Raw genomic sequence first — 15,367 nt, 5'->3', positions numbered from 1 at the left:
TCTTTCAACCTTGGTTTCCTACTTGTAATATGGGATGTATGTAGTATACTCAATTACTTTACAAGGCTTTTTTAAAAAGTTAACTGAGATAATGAAAGCACTCTGAACACCAAATGTTGAGAGACAATAGAGTTCGCCTCCAGGGGTGAAGTCAAACTGCTGTGTTAGCAGCGCTGAAGTGACCTCCCCAGGATGCCAACCTGGGCAGTGTGTCTGCAGGTCCTGGGCTGCCCAGACCACAAGACCTCCCTCTCAGCCTCGCTGACGTGGTCCAAAGGAAAGCAGAGCAAGGCACCTGGCACCGGCATGGCTGGAGGAGTTCCCGGAAGGAGGCATACAAGGCACCATCCAACCGCCATAGAAACGGTCAGAATTATTATTAAAGCTTCATGTACATTGGTGGCGCCTATTGCTATTAGTTAGTGCTATTGTCACTATACTGTATATACTTTAGCCGGTGGTAAATACGAAATATGAATTCTGTTTTGAAATAAAATTCCATGAATAAGAACATAAACACGGCGCTGATATCGAACACTTCTGTACCTCTCTCATTCATCCACCACCATCACAACTCTGTGAAGTTGGCCACTATTATTCCCACTTTAAAGCTATGTGATTGTGATGCTCCTGTTCCTGACTGGCCTGTATGTTGCAGTCCTGGCCACTCTCGTCCATAAAAAGAGGCATAATGAGGCAAGCGAGGGCATGATTGGTGGTGGCCCCTCAGCTCGCAAATGACATTTGATCTACCCCACTGTAGGTATGGTCAAGAAACAGTCAAAGACATTAAGAATGTCTCAAGATCGTAAAGGTCTGATATGCAAAATATGTAATAATAATAACAATAATAATAATAATTAATAATAAATTTTATTTATATCCCGCCCTCCCCAGCCGAAGCTGGGCTCAGGGCGGCTAACAACAGTAAAACAGTACAAAAGTACAGCATAAACAACGTTCTAAAATCATTCATTCTAAAATTAATTAATTCAAGCCACTGGCAGCCATTGGGCCAGAGCTCCGCGAAGATTGCCGAGGGAGGGAGTCAGGCTGTGCCCTGGCCAAAGGTCTGGTGGAACAGCTCTGTCTTGCAGGCCCTGCGGAAAGATGTCAAGTCCTGCAGGGCCCTGGTCTCTTGGGACAGAGTGTTCCACTCTGAACTTAGAACTTGAGGCTAAGTCAATTATCTTCTTGAGAAAAAGGTCTAGGTCAGGATTCAAGTATCAGCAAATAGCAATAATTTGAAATAAGAAAGCAACAAGACTCATTTCAGCAGACCTTAAGGAAAATTTCATTAAAATTCTGTATAGTACTTAACACTATATAGAAGAAGCAAGATATATGTAATGGTACAAAGCAATTGGTTGATGTGTAAAGCAGAACAAGCAGAGCTGTTGCATATATTCTGGAATTGCCTTGTAATTATAACTTTCTGGGTTAAAAATCAAGGTTTGGGCAGGGACATGGCTGGTTATGTGTTCTCTAGGCCCAAAAATCTTATTATTATGTTAGCAAAAGGATTGACTTTGAAACGGTTATCAATCTTATCATTGCAGCTAGGATTTGTTTAGTTACCACCTGAGGGTGAGAATGGCTCCTCGTTCATTTGAATGCTTTAACAAAATATGGAATAGAACTACTTTATCCAAAGTGATATATTGTGCAAGAATGTGTAAATATCAATCACTGAATAACTCTGTAGAAGGATGCAGTATTTTTGTGATGTTCCAAATGATGAATTCCAAGATAATATACAACTGTGCAATACTTTTGCCTTATTGAAACTGACAGGGAAAGTTGGTATTGTTTTCTTGTATTTCCTGCTCTGGTCTTAATGTTCATTGCTTCTTATGTGATTTTGAAAATTGATGATGATGTAAGAGAGAATAATATCCTGAAATCTTACCATTCTGGAATGTGATAGGTATCATCCCATGACTTCTGATTTTCCCTCACACATATCTAAGAGCTAATTTCACCATGATAGCAATATCCCAGTTGGGGGGCGGGGCGGGGGGGGGGGGGAGATGAGTTGCAAAGCCAGAATGCCACCCCCCCCCACTGGCACTGCCTCTGGTGCTTCCACTCCCTGAGGTGGGGGCTTCACTCGACCTCATGAGTGGACCGGGTGTTACTTCATCTTATAAGTTGCATATAAATGCCTAAATAAATAAGCAATAGGTACTATTGATGTGGCTTTTAAAAGAGATTTTGTTTTAAATTCATTACAGTTCTTTCCAGTATTATCCCTGTTCTACTGGCAAACCTCTTCTGATCTAGATAGTCCCAAGTCTTTCCTCCATTTTTTTGCCTGATAAGGTAGCATTCCTCAGTGCTATACATCTTTTATTACTGCTTATATCTTACCTATCAAGCTCTTACTGAATGAAATTCTTCTATCCATAGTAATTCTCTTATTTGTCCATATTTTTGGATAAGTGCATCTACTGCATGCCTGACTTCAAAATCTTGGAAAAAACTTATTCAGTGAGGGGGGGCCAGTTGCAATCTGATGAATTTTGTCATGCTGATGATGGTGGACTTTATTGGGGGTGTATTTTTATGTTGACTATTTAATTTGTTTTTTGTGTTATAATATAATCTGAAGCAACATTGCTTATTTTCAAAAACTGAATCCACGTTAAGTGTGTGACAAAAAGGGGGGTAGGGAGAAGAGGAAGACATTTTGATTTGACTCAGCATTTTGATTTTGGCGATACTATTTTCTGTGGTGCATTTCTAGAGAGAGAGATTGTTGTCGTTGCTGCTGACTGTACTGTATTCTGATTTGTTGGTTTTAAAGTTGTTTTATTGTGATTAAAGCATTTTATGCGTCATTGCTGGAAACTGCCCTGTGCTCTGTGTTGGAGGAAAGGTGGGACGCAGAACTATTTAATGTAATTGTTAAATGTGAAGAAATGCAAATACAAATTTAAAACCCCTGTGCCTAAAATACATGTGACAAATATTGTATTCAAAGACCCCAAAGTGCAGTGTAACTCCAACCGAAACTCAGAAGAAAACTGTTGCCTCAGCTATCAGAAATTTGGGGGTGCTGTTTTAAGCAAATATTGCTTGGAAAATGGAAATAAGAAATTAAACGCAAAAACAAAACTTCCAACACTCTCGGCTTACTAAATTCCAGTGAAGTTACCAGGAGGGATTGCTAGCCACTGGGTATCCATCAAAACACATGAGGAAGAAATCTTAGCCCAATGGCCACATCACAAACTCCCTCGCCACACTCATGCCAAGATGTCCATTGAAAACTGCTTTGTTTAAAACTGCAGACAAACAAATGTGTTGCAGCTGATATAAGCATATCCTAAAAGATGCCCCTTGATATCATATTGAACAGATACTTACGCATTTCCTAGAATTACCTTGGCTACGTACCATTTAGCATCAGCATTCATTTCCTACAGACATTGTAGGGATGATCATTTATGTGCAATGAATGGGAGGACAATAAGGTTATCAAACTGCAGACATTTAATAATTTAAGGTGTATTACTGCCTGCCTTCCATATAGAAACCAGTATTATAATTACTGCTGTTAACTAGGGGAATCACATCAATAGAGGGTTTTATTAATACCAGTTAAACTCTCTGACCCTTCATATACCAGTCCAATCAAAGTTATCAGAGAAGTTAACCAACATAATATGCCTTTAGTTCTTTAATTTCCTTCAAAATTAATCATTTAAGACAATTGTAAAAATTAACATTGTTAGCACCCACAATTTCTTTGTGTGAAATAATTGACACGAGGAACACTCTAAATTATTTAAAATGTAGTAATCTTGCTTTATCAATGAAAGATAAGGACACTTTGTTCACGAACCTTTAAATTTCCATTGTTCTTACAGGCTCCATTATTCACAAATCCTCATGCAGCTTCTGTTGTCATATTCTGTCTTGGACAGACTTTGCTGCACCCCATTAACCCATGGAAATATCTGCTTACATGAGTTTTGTGTATTTGTTTATATTCCACCTTTCATATCCTTCCAAAACAGATTAACAATTAACATAAAATATATTCATAAAATTGCTATAAGCAGTATCAGAAAATAACATATTGCCAGGCTCCTTCCCAGAAGGCAATTGGTGGTGGGTGATACTGGGGGGAGGGAATGCAGAGTGTCCCCTTACACATGGCAAAGAGGTTGGTGCAGTGCAGATGCATCAGCAGAGCCAATCTGGTGCCTGCTGGCGCACTTGCCCCATGTCAACCTCCCCTATGTCCCCCCTACCCCATAAGCAACAGATGCTCATGTTTTGGAGACTTGGCACAGCAAGTTGCTTCTGTTTGCATCATGGGAAACAATTCGCACATTATGTCACAATGGAAAGAAAGAAAAGTTCCCTTATCTCCAGGAATATAGAAGGTGGTTTGTTCCTTTTGCCATCCTGCAGTGTATTATACATTGGCATTCACTTCTAGGCAGTGCCTTTATTTTACACTTTCACACTAACAGAAACATTTTAATGGTGGCTACTCTCAAATAATTGCACTACAGAGGGAACCCAGGCAAGCGCCACTAATACCAATATTTCATATTCATTATGTTTATTTTATCTAGCGGCTGATCTGTGATTGCAATAATAAAGAATGGAATTGTTTATTTTATGTAAAGTCCCCTTCTGATTCCTTTGAATTTTTGCTTCTAGGGCCATACTAAAGAAAATATTGCCATCAGGAAAGTTAATTATTTTGTATTTCTGAGATACTTTTCACAACAATCACTCTGTTGTTCTTATCACATGGCATGTTGAGGTGCAAAGCAGAGGGGCTGCTGTGGTTTACAGGGCCCACAGTTGCACTGAGACATTTTGAGATGCTATGCAGAAAACAGAGAAAGTCATTTAATAAATGTGCAAAGCTAATGACTGAAAACCAGAGAAAACACGTCTGCTTTCTGCAATAGCAGAAAGGGAGGAGGCAGCATCTGCGAGAGGAAGGGAGTACAAACAGCTGCCATAAGTAGGAAAATGGAATGTAACATGATAAAACTTGTTCTCATTTATGCTTGTGGGGACAACAGCCATTGTCAAGGGCTACAAACCTCACTCTGACCTTAGCCCATGTCCTTAGATGCATTGTTTGCTAGGGATGCAGATTCGTTTTAATTTCAAAGGTGAAACTGGGGGATAGTCAGCCACATATAACCAACATGCTTAACTCTAATTAATTCCTGCATTTTGCCAGAACAAAGGTAGCAACTCTAGGTTAAGACCATAAAGTAAGCTGTCCTGCCAGCCTTTATTCTTCCCATTCTACCATGTGAACCCGTCCTGGATGCTTCAAGCTTTGCTTGGCTTTCTATGCAAATGATTTTGAAACTCTCACCACTTTGGAACTAAGTCCTACTGCATGTGTTTCTTTGAATTGTTTGTAAGTAAACCATTTGTAACTTGCCAAATACCGTATGTGGTCTCTTTCTATGCTAAGGGAAGTGACATGGTTTTGCTCCATAATGATCCAAAGCAAATCACAACATTAGTTAGCAGAGTAAACACGATGCAGCGTTCCAAAAATGGACCAGACGCATCAGCTTCATCCAGGAATTATTTACTGAAGGCAGATGAGCATAACAGATCTCGAATCCAACTCTTCAGGATTGGCACAGTTCTTTAAGAATACCGTTGCTGCAAAACCTTAACTTAAACTTACAATGGGACTAAAAACTTAGCATTTAAACATCCTATGTACAGATCACCACACAGGAACAAACTAGAGAAAACCAAGGAAGAAAAGAGAAAGTGAAAATGAAAGCAGGCTCCTTCTGGCCTAGTCTTATAGTCAGCATGACCTTGGGAGAAAGATATAACAGGGCCAGTTTGAACCAGCTTAAAGGTGTAGCAGCCTATATTTAAATGATTTACTTTGCTGCATACCGGTATTTTGTAATTTTCAATCTCTGCTGGGGCTCTATTACCAAAGAGTACTTACTCCAGGGAATTCTCTTTTTATTATAGACCAGTATATTTTTCTTTTAACCAAAATACAAGAATGAATAGAAATTTCTTTAACTTTAACTCATTAACTAATTGCTTAATGAGCTTACAGGTTAAAAGCAGAATCGCTAAAAGGATTTTATCCATGATCTAATAACAATGCTTACATGGCTGTTCCTCTCTCTGTTCAACTAGCTCTTTGATCACTTTACAAAATATAATAAAACAATCAGCCCTTACAAACATAGCAAATTGCTTCCAAAGATTCAGTAAAGGGGGACCAAGAACATTTTCCTTTTAATATCAGGCAGTTATGAAACTATTTAACACACATTGGCCAGATCCTCTGGTGGATTAAAATGATGCTTACTGCTCTCTTTTAGGTCCACATTCCTGCTTAGTGCACCTCTCTTGTGCTCTCACTGCTAATTTTTGAAGCTGCATTCACGTGGTATTAGCCACAATTCCTATCAGCCCTGGAATTTCTTGATAAATACTGCCATTCAGTGAACTTTCCCCCCTCAAACTAGCTTCAATCCAACTAGAAAACTGGATGCAGTGTAAAAGGTTACATGAACATATCCAAACAGCTATCAAGTAGGCACAGATGAGGGAGCAAACACAGATAGTTTGATGAATAGGAGTTCCAGGCGGGTTCAGGAGCAAGGAAAACGAGAAGCACCTCTGCCCCCTCACTAAGGCGAACAACTCTGTGTAAATGTGGCTCGAAATGTGTGCAGCAGAGGGAAATGACCTGGCTGCATTTCAAGCCACATACAGTGGTACCTCTGGTTACGAACTTAATTCGTTCTGGAGGTCCGTTCTTAACCTGAAACTGTTCTTAACCTGAGGTACTTTAGCTTTATGGGGCCTCCCGCTGCCTCTGCGCCGCTGGTGCATGATTTCTGTTCTCATACTGAGCTAAAGTTCTTAACCCGAGATACTACTTCCGGGTTAGCAGAGTCTGTAACCCGAAGTGTTTGTAACCCGAGGTACCACTGTACTGCTTTGAGTTGGGGGGGGGGCTCAATCTGGATGATACTCTGGGTTCATTCCAAACCTGCGATTCTCTGTGTGTAGGAAACTAGCCAAACCAGTTCCTTTGTAAAGGTAATGGTTTGGCTGGTCAGTTAAGTACCACGATTTACAATTCCAAAAGTTTGCCATAGAAACAAGCCAATGAGCCTTTTCCCACCTGATCTGGCTGACTGCCACATCATCTTGGATGGAGAACAAAAATTGAGTGTGTAAGTTGGTCTGAGGCTGAAACTGGAGACACCTTTGCTCTGTGCTGGACTTTGGGGCTCCCTTGGAAACCTAATGGAGATGCAATATCAGTTGGGGTGCTAGTGCTGTGAGTCCCTCCATCTTATGCTCAGCTTGTATATATGTGCAAATAAAACCGTATGTCCCAAAGGCACCACCATCTCCACTGACTTAGTTTCAAGGAAACCAAACCCTGGGTAAGTGGTGGATCACCTGGAGTCTCTCGGGTGAGGTAGGAGCATCATTCAGCTGCTTAAAAACCTCTAAAGAAGAAGAATGCTCTGCCTTCTGTTCCTTTCACATTATTAAATGTGTGATGGCTTGCATCTGAACAAATCTTTTGTGATGGACAACTGTTTCTTTCCAGAATAGTTTCTACTCAGGTCCATTGAGTTTTGCCAGTAAATTATTGGTCTTTTTCTTGTTGCAGCTGGGAGAACAGTGAATGCGATAATGCAAGTTTTTTGTCATGCTTAATTTGGAACTACTGTAGAGAAAGCAAATCAGAGATGTATATTCCCTTCTCCCCATCAATGAGTTATGGAAGCTTCTGCTTTGATTTCTCAGAAGAGAAATGTGATAATTCCATTCTTTGAACATCCCACACCTGCTTAGCAGGTGCCAAGAACTGAAGGACAAGGTAATTAGCAGGTCGGAGGGAATCTAGAGCTCAACGCACTAACAGAAACCCCATATTAGTGTCACCACATTTTACGTTTTCGTACCTCAAGATGAGCCCAAATTCATTGTTCATTATCCTGAGTAGTCAAAAAGTGCCTCCAAGTTTGGGTGATTTTCAATTTGTATTATTTTGAGGCTATTCTTCATGTCCTGGTTTCCTTTATTTTATCTTTGCAGTTCACAATGCAGTCTACCCACACTGTTGTTAAATAATATCAGATATGGCAACTCATGTCACAATAGCTTTTCAGAAAATGGCAGACAGACCAGTCTAATTGGTAGGGAGAGGAGTGAAGTGGTAGGTGATCCACCGTTACACAAGCCCCGCTGGCTCATGCCCACCAACACAATTGTGGGTGGTGGGTTTTTCCTCTCCCCCCCCCCAATGATTCTTTTTTAAGGGTTTTTTTTGGGGGGGGGGGTAAATTAACCATGCTGGCTCCAGGTATTGTACTTGATGGCCCTGAACTTGTTTCCACCTTGCCAAGCAGATGCTGGTATGGTTAATTAGAAGTTACAAGGAAGCCATTAGACACAAGAAGGCTTCCTTAAGAAAGGGAGGAGACTAAAAAACTGAGGCAAATGGTGGTGACAAGAGACAGCTCTTGGTCGTGACAAATTAAAAGCTGACAAGTCTCCAGGCATGAACCCAGGAGCAGAGCTACACCCATGGGCTTAACTGGAGGTTCTAGTGCAGAAAACTTTGGCCTCTTCTATTCCTCTCCTTAATATTTAGCTCATTTTACTGTTTTATTCAAGTGGGGGTTTTTTATTCCATTTTCGCTCATATATGATTTTTCTTTTATGTCATTCTGCCGATTCTAATAGGTCTGTATGGAAAAGTAAAAGAAAAATAAACATTGAAGTAAAATTTACTTCTCATTGATATTTGCAAACTGGGCACCTTTGTCCTTCAGCACAGGAACTCTAGAATGGCAGGCTTCAGCCTTCCTGCTTCCTTGGGAGATCCTGTGCGAGGCTGAAGGCTCTCCTGGGATCCTGCAATGGGTCAGCTGGCCAAGGGCTTAAAAACCTTGGCCACTTGGAGTTTGGGGGGCAATTTAACCCCATGAACCCCCCTTCCTCCAATGTAGGTGTTTCACTGGGCTCTTGGGTCACTGGTTAATGAGACCAGAAATAAATTTTACTCCCAGCCTCAATTTTGCCTTTTCCTCAGTGAGCAGCATCTCTCGTGATAAGCTTTCATCACAGCCCTGTGTGTAAATGGCATTAGGCAGGATCAAAACAGTAAGTGGGAGCTCAACTGGAGCCTGAGCGAGAAGAGGATCAAAGCATATCCCCAGCTTTGATAAGACCCAGCCTTGCCTAACACCCAGTTGCCTGCCAGGGCTGCCCCATGCCAGGATCCAACACTGGTCAACTCCCAAGGGTGCCTTGGGAATACTGTACCTGCAGAATACTGTACCTGCAACAAGGGCTAAGTGGAATGAGGATACAATCCTTGTCCTTTGGCCATGCCAACCTTACTGCTGTATAATAAGTAAAGTTGTGACCTATTTTCAGCAACATGTGTATCATTCTTCTGCAAATCTGCGACTGTGGCAGAAGGAGCACTGTGAATAAGGCATGGTGAAATGATATGCATGTTCTCTTTGCAGTGTTGGATTATGATGATGACACATTCATCGAAAATGCAGCAATGGCGTGATGGGAACACATGTGCAAACTAGTCCTGTGCTAAACTGCCATCCCTGAGCATCCTGGAACCATATCTGCCTCACTGACATTACCTATAAAGCTAATGTGATTTAAATAGTTCATGAGGAGGCAAAGGCTGAGCAAGAAGGATGAGTCATGTCTAGTCACCTGCCTGCCGAAGGCATTTACTCACCATCTATTTATAGCAAGCTGTACATCAAAGACGTTTTAAAAGCAACATACAAGTTTATCTTGACTCTCTTTTTTTCAGCTGGAGACAATTGTTGTGCCCAGCATGATCATAAATCAAACGATAAGCTCAAGGGGATTTTTGGAAATGGAGGATAATCATCCAAAAATATAGAATGTGAGTCTTTTGGCCTTGGAGAATGAGGTCAACATTTTAGTACATTAGTCAGATAGGTAAAGGTAAAGGACCCCTGACAGTTAGGTCCAGTCGCGAACAACTCTGGGGCTGCGGTGCTCATCTAGCTTTACTAGCTGAGGGAGGCAACATTTGTCCACAGACAGTTTTTCCAGGTCATGTGGCCAGCATGACTAAGCCACTTCTGGCGAAACCAGAGCAGCGCACAGAAACGCTGTTTACCTTCCCATTGGAGCGGTACCTACAGTAGAACCTCTACTTACCACCGCCTCTACTCACGAACAATTTGACTTGTGACCACGGCAAACCTGGAAGTAAATACCGGGTTTGCTGCAATTCGCACACGTGCAGAACAGCTTCTGCTGTCTGCACATGCACAGAACGGCGCTGCTGCCAAATGCAAACGCACAGAATGGCACTTCTACAAGCAACCTGGATCAACTCATGAATGGACCTCCAGAATGGATTCTGTGCGTGAGTAGAGGTTCCACTGTACTTGCACTTTGATGTGCTTTCAAACTGCTAGGTTGGCAGGAGCTGGGACTGAACAACGGGAGCTCACCCCGTTGCGGGGATTCAAACCGCTGACCTTCCAATTGGCAAGCCCAAGGCTCAGATATTACACTATAATTCCCACATAGAGGCCACTTTTCAGGTGAGCAGTCCATGTAGTGATGACAACATTTACAACAGACCTGCTTTGTCCACTAGTTAAAGCAGTGTCCTACAATATTTTCATGTGCGAGAAATATTCCCCATGCTTCACAAAACATTTCAGTGTTCTTTGAGGTGTTATGTACAATTGTATAATAATTTCGTAACATGCTTTGCGACATTGCAACAACAAGCCACAATGAACCTGTGAATGCACTGCTTAAAAAAATACTTTTAACTTTCTTTGATAGAGTATAATTTGTGATGTGGGAAATTTATCAGCCCATAACAATTGGTATTTCACAGGCAGAGTCAGAGAGTGCAAAATATGTAGAATTTCAGTCAAGAGGCAGAATAACTCACAACCAATGCGCTCATCTAAGGGCTCCCCCAACCTTTATTCGCACAGCAGCTTGTAGATCCGGGACTCCATTTGTGTCCCCTTTTGGCTGCCACATCCTGCTTTCATGGAATCGACTAACAATTTGTTAAACATGACTGGCCTTAAAGGAGCGCTTATTACTCAGTAGATAATTAGTTATTAAGTAGCAAGAGAGTTTGTCTTTGTAAGACATCAGACATTGGAGGTGTATGTAAGAAAAACATGGGGCCTAATTTGATCCATAGAATGTTTGGTACCTGGTGGGCGGGGCTTGTGTGTTCTGCTCCAGAATCAGCCCCTCCCTTCAGTTTAATTCCCACTCAAACTGAGAATGCCTCTGAATGTGTATTGCTGACATTGGGGTTTTTCCATAGCAGCGTACTGAGCTTTAACCGGCTGATAATATAACTTTTCTCCCAGCCAAAATGTGACAGCACCTCTGAACCATGGTGAAACACTATCTGGGCAGGGATTGCCTTGGCACAGTTATCAATATTTTGGTGACTTCTTGGTTGGGTTGCTCTAATCTGCTATACATGGGGATGTCTTTGAGAACACGCCATAAACTTCATGATGTCTGTGCTTTGCCATCTACTCTGGCTTCTCGTCCATTTCTGGGCCCAGTTCAAAGTGCTGGACTTAAACTTTAAAGACCACAATGGCTTGGGCCATGTTACCTTATGGATCACTCTCTCCTACGTTTATTTATTCACACCTTAAGATCTTCTTTGGAGACCCTTCTCAGGGGGTCTTTTCTCAGTGAGGTGCAGAGGGTGGCTGTTAGAGAGAGGAGCTTTCCTGTGGGTGGGGCACCCTCAATAAGTGTTGCCTTGCCGAGAGAGGTTTGCCTGCCACCTATGCTGAGGTGCTTCTGCAGACAGTGCAGGGCCCTCCACCCCAACTTTTTAAAAGCTGCGTGTGATTTGTAGGTTTGTTATTTCATTAGCTTTAAGATCTGTGAAATCTTTGGTGCTGCTGTGAGTTTTATTATATTGTTTTATCCTCTGTTCCTGGCTTTATGCTGTATTTAGATTTTACTGTTTTAATTTTGTATGTAATTGTTTTAGTTTTATTGCAAACTGCCCAGTGAACATTTACTATTGGGTGACACAAATACTGAAAATAAAAAGGTGTGTGTACGTGTGTCTGACTAAACAAAAGACTTTAGGGACAGACAAACCAAACCCAAAAAAGTCCCAGTTTCTGCTTACTGACATGTGTAAGTACTCCAGATACACAAATACTTCTGTCCTTGCTTGATCAGACCATTAAATCACACCCTAAAGCCCAGCCCACCCTCTCAGAGCCAAGCTGCAGCAAAATGGCACTTTTTAGCTGCCCATCAAGGCTGTGTTCTCTTTTTTCATGCAGGGGAAACTCCTTACTTTAGCTTAGCCTGGCCCTGCTCCAATGATCCTTCCCTTTATGAGTCTCAGCTAAATAAGTTGCTACACCCATCAATCAGGTAACCATACTCAGCATACCTATAAGCTTGTCTGCATGTGATAGACACGTACCAAAGTGTGGCACTTCAGGCCACGTTACAGCAGACAACTCGGCCTCAGCTCTTTCCTACCTTACCTGTGTTCAGCTTCTTCTTTTGCTCATGAAGTCAGAAGAAAAAGAGCTAAGGGATTGGTTGGAGGTGGGCAAGTTGTAGACTTTTGGTGCCATTATGGCAGGTGGATCTGACCCAGCAGAATGTGCTTCTTGACATCCAGTTCCTGTTCATTTCAATGGAACATGTACAAGAGAACACCCTACTCAGTTGTGCCCGTGTGAAACAGTGCTGCTTCTCTTTTCAGGTGGTGGTGGTGGGTTTGCATTTGTTTTTTTCACCTCAGGCACAAAGCTATCTGGGACGGGCCTTGACTGTTCAAGTCATCTCAGACTTTGGGAGTGGCACACTGTCTCAAAAAGATTGACTGCCATTACATTGTAGAAATGCCAGTATTGCTATTGGCCTTTCCCAGATCAAAACAAAATGGGCACTGGGCACCCTTTCCCCTGATGACTTCCTTTCATCTTCACACCATGTGCTTTTCCCTTTCTGTTTTTGGTGTGCATGTGTGCTTACATTCCAAATAGATCCACAAGCAGACCCTCATTATGTTTGAAGTACGTGATGCGTACATCATCCTGTCAATCACTACAGTTATTAATGCATCTCTAAGGCCACCAGTAGATGGGCAAGGCATGAGGTAGGAGGAGACTTCATTAGTTTTGCAAAGCATGAGGTATTTATTCTGGAGTACTGGACAGGGTGTGAATGCATTAATAGGAAAATGGCCACTATAGTGGTAGCTCTGGTTACGGATTTAATTCATTTCAGGGTGCCGTGTGCACCCTGAAAAATCTAACTAGAGGCGCCGCTTCTGCGCACTGTGTGCGTGCGCAGAGCGCTTCTGTGCATGCGTGAGCAGCAAAACCTGGAAGTATACACTTCCGGGTTTGCCACGGCCATAACCCGAAGATTCCGTAACCTGGAGGTTACGCAACACGAGGTACCACTGTACTATGCAGCCACTCTGTTTGGTCAGGGGAGAGGTGGAATGCCTTGGCCCTGCATACCAGCTCTTTCTGCACTGCTTACTTAAAAGCAGACTCTTAGCAGGCATAGTGACCTCCAATATTTCTATATTCCAAATGCAAAGTGGGTTGCACACAAAAGCCCAGCTAGAATGGTTCATGGCCAGACCCCTAAGTAACAATTGCTCTTCAAACAATAAAATGTTCCTAGCATTAGGCATTCATGCCAAAGCCACTTTTTAAAAAATGTTATTCTTGAATGCTTTTTATAATACCTTGATTATGATGCAAGCATGCAAAATTAAAAAGACAATAACAACATATGCATCATCCTGTCTTTAAATCAAAATACGGTATGTAACATATAATTTACACTCACAATTTAAAGGCAGCAACAATACTGATAAACCTATATCAATGAAAATTATATATTTATGGTTGTATATTATTCTTGATATTTCATATTTATCCAGCTTTTCAGCTTTGCGCACGGCTGGTGCCTAAAAATCTAATACTATCTTCCTGTAAAAACTGATAATAGCACTTAGGAATATGAAACATATCCAGCTGCCAAATGCAAATGTTGGGGGTACTACAGATATTGTGCAATCTTCCAATGACTACTTTAAATTTTGTTTGTCTGTTGTTTACTGTTACTCAGTTTAAGCATTTAAAAACCAGCATAAAAGTCTAGCAAAAAGTTAGGAACCATATCTGTCTGTCTGCATTTCCAAACTGAAACTGGCCCAAGTTCTTCTGAATTCAGGTGTGTGTGTGTGCTTTTGTTTTAAAGAAATACTATTTGTGAAGTATGTTTAGGAAACTTGTTGATAAATAACTTCAAAGTAGATAAATGTAGTGGGTAATTCTATATGACTTTCTCCTTCTAAATAATAATTTAACTGGATGTCAAGTAAGTGCCCATCAATAAAGACTCTATTGTGTGATGCATCAAAATTTGTATATCTTTCCAAACACTTGGGCTAGACTGCAAGTGCACTTTCTCAAGCTAATGTGATTTCAAATATGTGTATTGATTTTCTGCTTCTTTTGTTAGAGTGAGCATTATTTTGATTAGAAGTGGTTTTGGTGTTTGTGTTTTTGGAAAAAGAATAAAGAAACAACAAAATTTCAGTTTAAAATAAACTGTCCAGATACATTGGCTTTTGAAATGACATTTTTAAAGGAAACACGAAAACAGCTTTCTAAAAACTGTATACTTTAACAAATGGAGCAAATATTGATACTTTTCTGCTGATAAATATTCAGCCCTCATCAGAAGACAAAGGTGTACAATCAAGAGTGAAACAGAAGGACGAACTGGAAAAAAGATAGCCTCAGAACAGGATGCAGGAACATGTGCAGTTGAGGTCATGCTGCCGTGAGAAAAGTGCCAAGCTCTCAAGTGTACATCCGTAGAAGAGGAAAATATTCAGGGACACTCTACCACTTGATGATTATCTGCAACACCCTAGTTTTTACAAGACCGGGGTTCCTCCCGTAGCTAAGGACCCCCCTTTGGGGCCCAGCCTGGGGGTGATGGTGGCGGAGGAGAGCTGCCTAGTGTGGCTGCACAGCTGGAAGAGTAGCAGGCACAACCACACTGGCAGGAGGAATGGGCCTTCCTCTGAGAGCCAGTATGCTCCTCATGGCTGGCTACCAGGGAGGCGTGGCTCATGGGCAAACCAGAAGGAAGACTGGGCTCTTCTGGTCTACTCGTGGAATTATAAGGAAACTCACCATGGACTCATTGCCTGCTTTGTCAGAGACTTCCCCACGCCTCCTGCCCTGTGGTCTATGATCTTTGCTGTTAGTGATCCCTGGGGTCACCTTGTTATAGGAGTATG

The sequence above is a fragment of the Podarcis muralis genome, chromosome 12 (genome assembly GCF_964188315.1).
Source record: "Podarcis muralis chromosome 12, rPodMur119.hap1.1, whole genome shotgun sequence".
Taxonomy (NCBI): domain Eukaryota; kingdom Metazoa; phylum Chordata; class Lepidosauria; order Squamata; family Lacertidae; genus Podarcis; species Podarcis muralis.
This window is presented reverse-complemented; position numbering follows the sequence as displayed.